General features: G+C 36.8%; 1 protein-coding gene across 12 annotated transcripts in view; it reads right to left on the bottom strand.

Moving 5' to 3' along the window:
• Nucleotides 1-14,976, bottom strand: part of APC (APC regulator of Wnt signaling pathway) — a 145,782-nt gene that overhangs the window by 105,122 nt on the left and 25,684 nt on the right. The gene's annotated exons all lie outside the window — the stretch shown is intronic.

Genomic DNA, 14,976 nt, shown 5'->3' on the forward strand with positions numbered 1-14,976 from the left:
GTCACTTTCATTTCCCCTGCAAAACGGGAGTAGAAATGGTGAATAGAGAAGTTAATATATAGGAAGCAGTATTTGGAGCAGACCCTGACACAGTAAATGCTGTTAGTCACTACTAATCTGAGACTTAAATATTTTAATGCAAATTCTGCATTTCACTTAAATTTAACCAAGTGAAGCTTGAATTACTAATTTTTTAAAAATAAATTTATTTTATTTTTGGCTGCACTGGGTCTTCACTGCTGCGCGCGGGCTCTCTCTAGCTGTGGTGAGCGGGGGCTACTCTTCGTTGTGGTGCGTGGGCTCCTCATTGCCGTGGCTTCTCTTGTTGCGGAGCACGGGCTCGAGGCACGCGGCCTTCAGTAGTTGTGGCATGTGGGCTCAGTAGCTGTGGCTCGCGGGCTCTAGAGTGCAGGCTTAGTAGTTGTGGCACACGGGCTTAGTTGCTCTCCGGCATGTGGGATCTTCCCAGCCCAGGGCTCGAACCCGTGTCCCCTGCCTTGGCAGGTGGATTCTTAACCACTGTACCACCAGGGAAGTCCCTGAATTACTAATTTTTATGAGTTAGAAGGACAAAATCCAAATTGCCAAGAAGTTAAAGTGGATTTAAATTCTGTTTAAATGGGGATGGGGGTGGAATCAGTTTTCATGATCTATTTCAAATTTAAAAGTATACTTAACTTTAGGTTTTTTAATGAAATGTATTTACTATAATCTTTTAATTTTTCAAATTAATAGCATGAAAAGCAGCAAGCAAGCTGTTAAACAGTACACTTGGAGAATTTCATTTTATTAAAAATGGTATAAATTAGAAAAGTAATAGACAAATAGCAAAATGCTCCTAGATGTACACACAATGGATGGTTCACAGTGGTTATCCATGGAAGGTGAGACTATGGAGTGATTTCTGCTTTTCCTTTCTGCTTCTGTATATTTTTTTCTTTATCTCTGTATTATAATGCCTAATATATAGTAAATACCCCCTAAATATTTGTTGAATGAACAAATGAACAAACATCAACCACATATTACTAGTAATTTACTAGTAAGTAGAAAAATTATATATTACATAAAAGTTTAAATATATTTAGAAACACTTTCCCTTGATATTTGAAATAAAGGAAACATAAATCAATTTGGTTCTATCTTAAATATCTCTTTTGTCAAGATGACTTAGTTTTACAAAAGGCTTTCAAGATTCTCTTACTGAAAGTGCATGATTTATTGAACAGGACTTATTTATACAGTCATCAACTATTTGTGACAAATTCTGAATAGATAATTTCTCATAAGGCCTAAAACTTCTGGAAAGGAAGAATACATTTTAGAAGCTCCTAAAAATAACTTCTTAGTACCCTAAGAAACAACTCTATTACTCCTGACTCAGACTATGACTCAAGCTATTATTTAGTATACCAGTTTGTAGCCAAAATATTTGTCTAAATTTTTATTACATGTGTTGTAACAGTTAGTGTTTCAAATGACAAAATTTTAAAGAAAGCTATGACCATTATATGTTCACCGATCAATAAAACTCAAATCAATCAAAAAGCAAGCCAATCTAAAAACTACATTTTACAATGTGGCCAACTGAATTTTTTCAGTAAAATTTTCAAACCAGTTTTCTCAGATTCCACAAAAGTTTGATTTGAATTTTGTATTAAAAATATACCTAGGGCTTCCCTGATGGCGCAGTGGTTGAGAGTCCGCCTGCCGATGCAGGGGACACGGGTTCGTGCCCCGGCCTGGGAGGATCCCACATGCCGCAGAGCAGCTGGGCCCATGAGCCATGGCCGCTGAGCCTGCGCGTCTGGAGCCTGTGCTCCGCAATGGGAGAGGCCACAACAGTGAGAGGCCCGCATACCGCAAATATATATATATACACATATATATATATACTTAGCTATTTTTAAAACTACAATTAAAAACATATACAATCAAAATGTTTTAGACCAAATTTGAAAACAATGGAGGTCACTGAAGCATTAATTTGTGCTACTAGTTTATCTGTATCTCAGAATAAAGCTCCTGCCATCCCTATTTGTATAAAATGTTATTATTCAGGCTACATACATATGTACGCATTAAAAGTATTTTCTGATCAAAATTTGCTATAGAAATAAATTATACATTAAGGCTATTATAAGACTGTACTGACAAACATGCCCCTTATTTCAAATATCTGTGCTCATTATGATTAGCTTTACTGTTTTTAATAAATATTCGTAAGTATATGTTATAAATATGAACACATAGTGCACCTTAAAAAAATAAACAACCTCTGAACCTTCTGTAACTTAAAAAAAATTGATGACTCAATAGAAATAATAGGTTCTTAAAGTCTTAAATCATTCTATTTTAACATGGACCTGTTAGGCTTAATTTAAGACTTGTGATTTTAAAAACTGATAATATGGGCAACAATATCAACTAGAATAAAATGAGTTAAAATCAGTGCTCTGAATTCAGTTATCTCAACTCGTACTTTAATACTTAACTCTTTCTTTACTGGAGACCTCAGATAAATTGATAGCAGAATAAAATATAGATTTATGCCTACAAAGAGATCAACAAAAGTTTTTTCTTTAAAAATAATAATTATATATTGTAAAAGCACATGCTAGTGTAAGTTCTCCAGGTGCCAAGCAACCAAATAAAGCTCAAATTCATTTAAAAATCTTCCAGTCTTCAGATTCATACTGGGTTAGGGTATGACAAAAAATCCTAAGAACAGAATAAAGTGGGTCAGAGACCAAAGACCAATTCTCCCATTGTTTCTATACTTCTCATGGGACATGGGAAGGAGCTGAAATGTTGCAATGGAAATTGGATTTTTAGTGATGTATAAACTAAGTGAGAGATATATACATGGTCTTCTACAAGCCAGACATATAGATGTGTTCTGTGTTACCTCAAAAAGCAAAAGTTTCTCAAAAGAAATGTTTCTAGCACCAATAATAGAATCTTAGTGTTTTTCCCTCCAATCTTTCTCCTCTCTAATCAGCAAATATCAAAATAGATTTTTACACCCCTGCTCAAGAACATTTCATGGCTTTCTGTTACTGACAGTGGGAAGTGAGATAGTTTGGAGTTTAACTGTAGAGTGCCTACGCTAAAAGGCTTCCTACAGGTATTAAGTTTTCCATGGCCGCCATAACAAATTACCACAAATTTAGTGGCTTAAAAAAACAAAATTTATTATCTTACAGTTTTGTAGTTCAGAAGTCCAAAATGGGTCTCACTGAGCTAAAATCAAGGTGTCTGCAGGGCTCTACTTCTTTCAGGAGGCTCTAAGGGAGAATCTGTTTTCTTGCCCTTTCCAGGTTCTAGAGACCAACTATATTCTTGGTTCAAGGCCTCTTTCCTCCATCTTCAAAGCTAGCAGTGGTGGCCTGAATCCTTCTCAATTTGCAGCACTGTCACTTTGCTTCTATTGTCATTATCTCTTTCTCTGCATCTTGTTCTCTTCCCTCTTTTAAGGACTTAAACACCATTCTTACATTGGCCCACCTCAAGAATCCAACAATCCAGGGTACCTCATTAACAACTTTATTCCACCTGCAACCTTAATTCCCCTTTGTAACATAATCTAACATATTCACAGGTTCTAGGGATTAGGAACTGGACATCTTTAGGGAGCCATTACTCTGCCTACCACACTAAAGCTTTATCTTCAACTATTCCAGAACTTGCATCCTAATACCAGTCCAATCAAACTAAACACTTAGCCATTTCTTTTTTAAAAAAATAAATTTATTTATTTTTTGGCTGCGTTGGGTCTTCGTGCTGTGCTCAGGCTTTCTCTAGTTGCGGCAAGCAGGGGCTACTCTTCGTTGTGATGTGCTGGCTTCTCATTGTGGCGGCTTCTCTTGTCGTGAAGCATGGGCTCTAGGTGTGCGCTCTTCAGTAGTTGTGGCTCGCAGGCTCTAGAGCGCAGGCTCAGTAGCTGTGGCGCACAGGCTTAGTTGGTACGCGGCACATGGGATTTTCCAGGACCAGGGCTCGAACCCGTGTCCCCTGCACTGGCAGACGGATTCTTAACCACTGTGTCACCAGGGAAGTCCCCAATTAGCCATTTCTAAAACTCACCTTAGACATTGAACTTTCTGCCTTTACTATAATGTGGTACAGTAGAAGGCTCCAGCATATGGAGACTGAAGAATCAGGTTTAAAGTTCTGAGTCTTTCATTTTGTAGCTCTGTGACTCTGGATGTTACTTAACTATCCTAAGACTTGGCTACTCTTTCATCTGTAAAATGAGAATAACTGTTTGGCTTATTTTATAGAGCTGTTATAAGGATCAAATGTGTAACTGTGAACAAACTTTATAAACTATGAAATATGTTTTATGAGTAAAGGATTATTAATTGCTCTATTGGTCCAAATCAAGATTCAGCTTAAACATACATTTCCATGAAGTAATCTACCATCCCACCTAGACTCCTAGACTCCTCACCCTCCTCTTCCCTCCATTGTTCCCTCCTTTTATGGCAGAAACACATTGTAGCTCTGTGTGTACATCTCCTTTCCCATTCCTGACTATAAGAATCTGAGGGAAGAGCCACACCTGATTTTATCTTGAACGTCTCATGGTGTATACCATAGTATTTTGTACATAACAGGTGTTCATTAAGTATTAGTAGAAGGAATGAGTTAAAATTAATCTCCAAAGGGGACCCAATGCAGATGCTCTCAAGGAGTAATAGTAGAGCAAATGCTGAATAATGAATATTAGTACAAAGTATAACTTTCTACAGAGGAAATGGAATGCTTTAAATAAAAACCCTAGGCCCTGTAAGTGAAAAATATGTGACGCAGCCTTGGGGCTAAGTTTCTGAGGTTAGGTGGCTGCGCAGTAGAATCACTTTAGGAGCTTGAGAAGTTTTAAAAACACCATTAAGTCAGAATCTCTGAGGATGAGGTCCAGGCATTGGTGGGTGCTGGCAGGATTGCAAAGCACCACCTACCACTCTAGCTTCTGCTATCAAAGCTCCTACTGCACTATGATAGGGAGACCATTTTGAAATGCCTTTCAATTCAGTGTGCTATACAGATTGAGGCATTTGCTTACAGAGGAAAAAAACCTTCCTTTTTCCTGTCAAAAAGCTTCCTTGTCATGTATTAGCAATTAACATAAGAAAAACAATAGGGACTAATAAATACACAGAATATGTTCTACTACATTAAGGAATCAAAGAAAACAAAAACAAAAGAGTATCATTTTCACCAATTAAATAGGCAATGATATTTTAAAATAATATTGCAGGTCAGTGAGGATACATTTTAAAAAAATAGGCAGGGTTTCCCTGGTGGCGCAGTGGTTGAGAGTCTGCCTGCCGATGCAGGGGACACGGGCTCGAGCCCTGGTCCGGGAAGATCCCACATGCCGAGGAGCAACTGGGCCCGTGAGCTACAACTACTGAGCCTGTGCTCCGCAGCAAGAGAGGCCGCGACAGTGAGAGGCCCGCGCACCACGATGAAGAGTGGCCCCCGCTTGCCACAACTAAAGAAAGCCCTCACATAGAAACGAAGACCCAACACAGCCAAAAATTTTAAAAAAATAAATAAATAAAAGGCAGTAGCTTTTGAAAATCCTTAAAATGTTTAAAATGCTTATACTGAAATAAGTCCAGTTAAAAGAAATTATCTTATGTACAATCAGGTACATGCACAAAGATTAATATTCAAAGATACTCAGTATTGTTTCCACAAGTGAAATTTTAGAAACAACCTCAATGATTGATAAAAACTGCTTGGTTAATTATACTTTTGGCACTCATTTTTTTTTTTTTTTTTTTTTGTTACGCAGGCCTCTCACTGTTGTGGCCTCTCCCGTTGCGGAGCACAGGCTCCGGACGCGCAGGCTCGGCGGCCATGGCTCACAGGCCCAGCCGCTCCGCAGCATGTGGGATCTTCCTGGACCAGGGCACGAACCCGTGTCCCCTGCATCGGCAGGCGGACTCTCAACCACTGCGCCACCAGGGAAGCCCACTTTTGGCACTCTTAAAGATGATTGATGTTATGCCAGATATACAATTACATAAAAAAAGCATAAAATACATAGGAATAAATTTACCCAAGGAAGTGAAAGGTCTGTACAGTGAAAACTATAAGACAGTGATGAAAGAAATTGAAGAAGACACAAATAAATGGAAAGATATTTCATGCTCACTGATTAGAAAAATTAATATTGTTAAAATGTCCATACTACCCAAAGTGATCTACAGATTCAATGCAATCCCTTTCAAACCTCCAATAGCATTTTTCACAGAAATAGAACAAACAATCCTAAAATGTCTATGGAACCACAAAAGACCCCAAATATCCAAAGCAATCTTGGAGGAAAAAAAAGACAAAAAAAAAGAACAAAGCTGGAGGCACCACACTTCATGGTTTCATACTATATTACAAAACTACAGTAATCAAAACAGTATGATAATTGTATATCAACTATACTTCAATTAAAAAAAAAAAAACAGCATGGTACGAACATAAAAACAGACATGTAGATCAAGGAACAGAATAGCAAGCCCAGAAATCAACCCAGGCAAATATGGTCAATTAATTTATGACAAAGGAGCCACACATATACAGTGGTGAAAAGACAGTCTCTTCAATAAATGATGTTGGGAAAACTGGACAGCTACTTGCAAAAGAATGAACTGGGCCCCTATTTTACACCATACACAAAAATCAACTAAAAATGGATTAAAGACTTACATTTAATACCTGAAACTGTAAAACTCCTAAAAGAAAACATATAGAATAAGCTCCTTGACATCAGTCTTGGCAATAATTTTTTTTGATTTGACACCAAAAAACAAAGGCAATAAAAGCAAAAATGAACAAGTGGGACAATATCAAACTAAAAAGCTTCTACACAGTGAAAGAAACCATCAGCAAAATGAAGAGGCAACCTATCAAAATGGAGAAAACACTTCCAAATCATATATCTAATAAGGGGTTAATATCAAAAAAAATCTATATCTATATCTATCTATATATATATATAACAACATCATACAACTAAATAGCCAACAAACCAAACAACTGGATTAAAAAATGGGCAGAGGAACTGAACAAACATCTTCCTAAAGAAGACATCCAAACGGCCAACAAGTACATAAAAAGATGTTCAACATCACCCATCATCATGGAAATGCAAATCAAAACCAAAATGATATCACCGTGCATCTGTTCGAATGGCTGTCATCAAAAGACAAGAAATAACAAATATTAGGGAGGATGTGGTGAAAAGGGAACCCCAGTGCACTCTTAGTGGGGATGTAAATTGGTGCAGCCACTATGGAAACAGCATGGAGGTTCCTCAAGAAATTAAAGTTTAACTTCCATATGATCCAGCAACCACACTTCTGGGTATATATCCAAAGGAAGAGAGATCTGCACTCCCATGTTTATTGCAGCATATTCTTAACAGCCAAGATATGAAAACAAGTGTCCATCAATGGATGAGTGGATAAAAATCTCACACACACACACACAAAATGAAGTATTATTCAGCCATGAGAAAGAAGGAAACCCTGCCATTTGGGACAACATGGATGGGCCACGAAGGCATTATGCTAAGTGAAATAAGCCAGGCAGAAAAGACAAATACTGCATGGAATCACTTATATGAGGAATCTAAATAAAAAGCCAAATTCACAGAAAAAAATAAATTTTTCAATTTTTCTTTATTTTATAAAATTCCACAACCTAACACACATAATTTCTGTATTTTTTTCCAAAAGTTAAGTGCCTTTGGGACACAATTTGAAATCACAACATGAGAAGAAGAGAGAAATTAACATTTCTTTCTCATCTAATCTGTAGCCTAAGGCAGATCCAGATTTTGTGGGGTTCAGGATCATATATAAATTATGGGGGAGCCTTCCTTAAGGAAAATACAAATTAATTCAAAATTGCTATTGCTGCTGCAAAAGAACCTAGGAAGGGTCCATGAAATTAGGTGCATTAAACTTTGTTAGTTTCATGATAAATCTTCTAAACCAGTAGCAGACATTATGATCAGCAAATATATATAATCAGTAAATTCATCTAACTTGAATTTCTATAGAGATTAACAAAAGATCACTGTTCACACACATAGGCTCAAAGAAATTTCAAAATTCACTCAGGTCCCCACATAGTGAAGTGGCAGTCTGCCTCCTAAGCCAGTGTTGGTCAAAATGCCTCACCCTCCAGGTCTCATGAGCACTTCATGTTAGATCTTCTAATTAGATTTAAGTACAGTAGGTGCTCCATATCCTTGGGTTCTTCATTCAACCACTGAGGATTCAACCAGCCATGGATCAAAAATATACAGGAAAGATTCCAGAAAGTTCCAAAAAGCAAAACTTGAATTTGCCAAGCAGCCTCCAACTACTTACATAGCATTTACAATGTATTAGGTATTATAAGTAATCTAGAGATGATTTAAAGTATAGTGGGAGGGATATGTGTAGGTTATATGTAAATACTATACTGTTTTATATAAGGGACTTGAGCATCCCTGGGTTTTGGTATCCTCCAGGGTCCTGGAACCAATCCCTCTGGATACCAAGGGACAACTGTGTGTCATCTCCGAGAGCAGCTTGTACTTCCTCCTTCAGAGCCTCACGCTTCATAAAAAGTTACTTGTTCAATTATTATCATCCTGATGATTACTGCAGCACCTAGCTCTGTAGTAGTAGGTGCTCAATAAATCCTTATTGAGTGAATACATTTTTTAGTAATCAGAATAAGTGAAAACAAGAAATCTCAAACAGCTTTGAAAATGTCAATCTGGAATCTACAAAAAATCCCCTTGACCCATAAATTTTTATCAATGGGTAACCACAGATTTCTCTGGAAGATATCTACAACAAAATTTCTTTAAATGCAGGAGACATTTTCACATTGTCATGCTAATTTAGTTAAATAACTAAAGAGAAACAGTTTGGGGTTGTCTTATGGGCGTGTGGCAAATACAAGGTAATGACTGATAGTGGGTATATAAGCAAAGGCAAAAGAAATCAGAAAACTGTGAATGACTCAAAAAAGGCTACTCTGTCAGAGTTAATTCTGCTTCACTGCCCTTGTATGATGTTAAATATGTTAAACGTGTGTTAGGCTAAATATGCCCTGGTGTTACAGTAGTGAATACGCTACATTACATGGTAAGAAGGACCTGGCAGATGTAATTAAAGTTATTAATTGGCTGACTTTAAAATAGGGAGATGAAATTCACTACCTGTCACTGGTTCAGCACTTTCTCTGCATGTCATATGGTATCCTGCGCCCCTAAAGGAGGTAACACACTCTGAAGGATGAGCTTATATGGGGAAGATGACCCCCAGAGCATTGTGACCCTTGCCCAGAAGTTCAGGAGTGATCAATGGCAGGGTTTGTTTGGCTTTGTTTAGTTGAAATTTATCCAATAATGGTACTGAAAACATCTGCTTTTTTTGAGGCAAGTATGAATGTAATAAAATAAGTGCTTTATTGCAGATGAAGAAACATGTGGAGACATGAGAAAAGAAACTTGTAACTTGTAAGGAATAACTCTTACAGCCGCAGTCAAACCCTTGAGATTCAAGTAGGCCAGCTCCAGAGCACTGCAGTCCTGGGCCTTTAGACATGGACTTTCCTTGAGAATGAAGGTCACTTCTGCCTTGTTTTTACATTTTTGGGTTAAAATCTTTTCTTGCTCAATAGTGCAAATCAGTGCCTAATACTGTGCTAGTCATACGGTACACTCAATAAATACTTGTTGAACAACAAAAAAGGGGGCAGGGGGAGATGATCCTGGGTGGGCCCAATGTAATCACAAGCCCTTAAAAGCTACAAGCTGTTCACTGGCTTCCAAATGAAGTTAGAATAAATTTCAAATTCCTTAACTCGGTTTACAAGACTCTGTATAACCTACCTCCTGCTCCCATTCCCACCCTCCTCCCTAACTCCCCCTTTCTTCTCTCTCTCTAATGCCTTTGCACTGCCTCTCTTTCAGCTTCAAGAACTCTGTTCCCAAATCCTCAAATGACTGCTCTATTGTATCATTCAGCTTTGGCATAAATGTCTTGTCTTCAAAGAGACCTTCCATGACCATTGAATCAATACTGGTACTGTCCTTAAATTTCTATCACATCATACTGTTTTCTCCTCAAATCATTTAAGATCTAAAAGGTTCTACCTATGTATCTATCTGTTTGTTTAATTTTCTGTCTCCCTCATCATCGTTTCCCAAACTAGAATACAAATGCCATGAGGACAGGAACCTATATTCTCATGCACTGCTGTTTCCTTCACACCTAGAACAGTGCCTGGTGCAAAGTAAGCATTCAATAACACTGCTGAATGCATGAATGTAGATGATATAAAGACGAATAAGACATGAACTTACAATCTGATAGGGGATCTAAAATGTGCACAAGAAAAGTTTTAATACAAGGCAACATGTACATCAAAGGATGAGAGGTTAGATAATTTCTGGCCAGGTAATCAAGAAAGATTTCAGAGAGAAAGCAGCAAAAGAACTAGCCTTCAAAGATGTTTAGGAATTTTTTAGGACAGAGATTTAGATTTTGTCTGTTAGGTTAAAAATTTTAGATATCTTATAGGCAATGAAAAATATAAACATTTCAAATAAGGAAGGGTACATGATTACAGCAAGATCTACAAAAATTAACAGAACTAGTTGCTAGTTCCTACTCAAAAGAAGAAATAATCAGAAGTCATAATGCATACTATTACTAATTTATAGTTATTTAATGGTCAAAGGCTTTTTCAATTGGAAAGTATAATAGGAAAAAAACACAAAATTTTATACTCTATGAGAAATTTGTTTTATTTGGTCTTACTTTGGCAATTTTGACTACACACTTACTTATTAATTTATGTTGTTAATAAGACAAAAAGCTCAAAATCACCTTTGGCAACCATTTTGCCCAATTAACAAATATTCAAACATTTCCATGTAAGTAAAGAAAATTTTTTTTTCTAAATTCTTAACATGCCCTAATCTGATAAAGTTCCAGTTTCTGGTCAACCAATGTTTTAAGCTACCCTTCCCCTAGGGGAAAAAAAAACAAATTCTGATTTTTTAAAAACTAAATGTTTAAAGCAGAATTTTATTCTTGCCCGTGTGTGTGTGTGTGTGTGTGTGTGTTAAGTATGTCTTGTTTAATGTTTTTAGTTTGATCTTTACTGAAAACCCAAAGCAGTTGTAAGACTGCTCCCAAAGGTACAATTCACAATACAAACTTATAAACCCTATTCATAAAGATAACATTTTAACATTAAAGACTTCAGTGACTTAAGTCACCAAAACAGCACCAAATGTTTACGGTATCACTGTGAATTCAAGAAAAAGGTGCACACAGAATGAGTTTTTTAAAAATAGTCTTTCTCCCAAAATATAATTAAAACTCCCATTATTTTAACATTTAAAATATCATAAAATACTTAGATTACTTGACAAATCATTTATCAATTTATAACACACAAATTACCCCTTGAAATACATCAGCATTGATAACAAAAAATCCAATTTTTAAATTGATGTTAAAAACAAAATTTGGTGTATATGAAAGAATAAATTTATGGCCTAGTAATGGTGTGTATTTATTAGAACCTTAAACCAAATCCTTGGGTTAAGACTTTTATCCTTACACAATATCCCCAAATTGTTACCCTGAATGAGAAAGCAATGACTTTTTCAATACCGTATATACCAACTGAAGATGGTATTGCCTAATTCTATAATACCATTTCCTTCCTTTTTGAATAGCTTCTCTCCTTCTTGCTTTATACTGAATTTTAATATGTAAGGCACAGTACAGACTATAAAATTATTTCACTTCTGGATATCTGAAGATAAATGTTTGCTATTACAGGCTTAAAAATCCAAATGTCTTATTAAGTAAAATGGAAAAACAAAATCTACCTAGCATTACTGGACTGTGTCAATCAAATCAGAAACCTCTGGGTGACTTGGACTACCCACAATAGTATCTAATATATAGATTCATCTTAAAGATTAACAGAATGAGTCACCTCGTAAGAGTTCAACATGAACACTTAACATTATGTTCTAAGAGGGAAGAGAGAAAGAAAAAAAGACAAACTAATACATTTAATTCCTTTTTTCAATATAGATTGTTTTTAAAACTAAAACTTCATATTTACTTTGTTAAGTCTTTTAAAAAACTTGCTTTGCCAAGTTCTCTAAGATTGGATAGAATTAGGTGAACTGTCACATAGCTTTTATAGAAGCAAAAAGTAAGATTTCTTAAGAATTGGACTAAATTTCATTTCACATTCAAATACCTTCCTCAACAGACACCAGCAGTCAATAAGTACCTGATTCTCAAACCAGTCTGTACTTGATACAATATGAAAAAGGCATTTTCTTATTCTGTTCCCAAAGAAGGTCTGCTATTTAATCCAAACTAATAGTTAGATCTGCTCAATTAAAACACTTGGAATTTTCATAGAAAAGGTATTTTTGATACTTGTTCTTTTACAAGAGAACGCAAAGTTCTTAAAAAAAAAAGTCTCTTGTGAAGTGATAAGACAACTCTGACCAACTCCAAAATCTTAATAAAAAAATCTCAATTCCCAAAGTTTCAGTCTCTGAAGCATACTTCCTATCCCTCTAGTTTATGCTACCATCTCCAAATACAACATTCTTTTACCTCACTGGCTTCTTCAATCCAATGTTCTCATCAATTTTCACTATCACTTTCGTCTTTACTTTCTTCCTTAGACCCAACAATAGCCATTCCCCTTCACTCAAACCCCTTATTCTTCTCTCCCTCTATTATATTTACCTGGTAAAACCCCAAATCTGGTTGAACTGAATGAACTATTCCACTTTTGCATGCCTTCATCAGGGCAGCTGTGTGTGTGTGTGTGTGTGTGTGTGTGTGTGTGTGTGTGCGCGTGCGCGCGCATGCACTGGGGAGAGTGGGGGTGGGGGAATGATCAGATAATAGGGGCTGGCTGGTTTCACTTTAAATTCACAACTATAAACATGGAAGAATATTTAACACCGCCTGGCAGGCCTACTGTGTTTCCTATAAAGTCTGCTTTCTCACTACTTGAGTTAACTTCTTTACACCTTTTTTCTCTCCTCAAACCTGTAACACCTATTTTCCTACCTATGCCACTCTCAGTTGAAGACCTACTTCATTCCATTAAAGAGAAATTCCCTCATATTTCCCTACCATGTCTACCCTGCTTCTCTCCTATTAAAATAGAAAAAGCACCCATGCTCCTATCAAAGACCAATACCTTACTTGGGAAATGGAGTCCAGCTAATCAAGAAAACCTTTGATTAGCCCCTCTCTCTCCTGTATAATCAGTTTCTCCTTCTCTACTGGATCATTATCATGAACACACAAACATGCTCTAATATTACTCATCTTTACAAATTCCTCTCCTGACCTTAGCTCCCCTCCACGCACCCCCTCCACTAGATATGACCATTTCTTTGTTCTATTCACAGCCAAACCTCTTGATCTAGTGGCCTTCATTTCCTGTCTCTATTTTCTCACCTCTAATTCACTCTTTAGCCCACCCTAATCCTCAACAATCTCCTGAAGCTCAAATCAAGGTCACCAATGACCACCATGTGGCCAAAATCCATTGCCCTCATCTTAGTACAATAACCTCTCAGTAACATTAGACCAAGCAGATCACTCTTTTCTACCTGAAGTTGATGTCTTCTCTTGGGCTCTAGTGACATATTCTCCTGGTTTTCCTCCTCCCTCTAATTTCGTTTATTGGATCTGTCTCTTTACTAGTCTTCTAAAACATGAGTGCCTCAGGGCTTGTACCAGGACTGCTTTCTCTCTTCACTGTTTTCTCACCTACTCCTAACGCTTTTAACCATCATCTATATGATGTTAAATCTCAAATTTGTATCTCCATCCTAACCCCCTTCTGTGAATATCCAACTATCTATTTGATTATTTCACTTTGATATTTGAGACATTTAAATTAAACAGATACTTGATCCACAAATCTTCCTGTCCTCTCCCTACGAAACTTAAATCTTCAAATTCTTAATCCTCTAAAGATTTCTCTCAAAAACAACACAAAGGGCATTTTCTTTTTTCTCTTACAGTGGCAGCCTTATTCTTCCATACTATTCCAGCAGCGTAAGTATGCCAGCACCTAAAATCTCTGAAGACTATAGTCGGAATTCATTACTTTGTGAATGAAAGATGCCCTATATCCAGTCAGTTTTCTGAATGACACCTGGATCCAATGGCTGGATTAAAGCAGTAACATCAATAGAAGGTAGTGAAGATTTCAGCACTGTGTTAAAGCTCGAGGATGTATCCTACAATTTCTAAGAGGAAGCCAGAATTAGTATCTAAAGATATTCCCAGATTATGTGAGTTTTGTTCTTATCAGGCATCAAACATAATAAAAAATAAATCATTGTGAAAAGCTTGGCAATCAAACAGGCATTTTCCTGAGCAGTGCATAAATAACAGAAAGGTGTGCAGCATTCTAAAAGCCTTACTTTTTTTTTTGCATAAATTCACCTTGAGATTACCATAAACACCAAATATAAGATTGCTGATCCAATACTTATTTAAATGGGGTGTGGGGCTATGGTTGGGAAGTATCACAGCCACTTTCCAAGATTATCTCTAATGATCTTTAAATTCTGCTATTCAAGCCTTTGTACAGTGCTCTCCCATGCTGAATAGAGCTGACTTGTGTGACCAGTAAAATACTGCAGAAGTGTGTGACTTCTGAGGTTAGGTCATAAAAGACATTGTAGCTTCTACCTTGGTCTCCTGAATTGCTTACTCTGGAGCCAGCCTCTGTGTTATAAGGATACTCAGGGTAACCTTATGGAAAGGTCAACATGGGGCCCAAACCACTAACAACTTGCCAGCCAAATGAGTGAGTGAGTGACCTTAGAAGCAGATCCTCTAGCCCCAGTCAACATTTGTTGCTCATGTAGACAGGGAATAAGCAAAA

The sequence above is a fragment of the Delphinapterus leucas genome, chromosome 3, assembly GCF_059928025.1.
Source record: "Delphinapterus leucas isolate spDelLeu-1000000601 "Yukka" chromosome 3, BTC_Dleu_Yukka2, whole genome shotgun sequence".
Taxonomy (NCBI): Eukaryota; Metazoa; Chordata; class Mammalia; order Artiodactyla; family Monodontidae; genus Delphinapterus; species Delphinapterus leucas.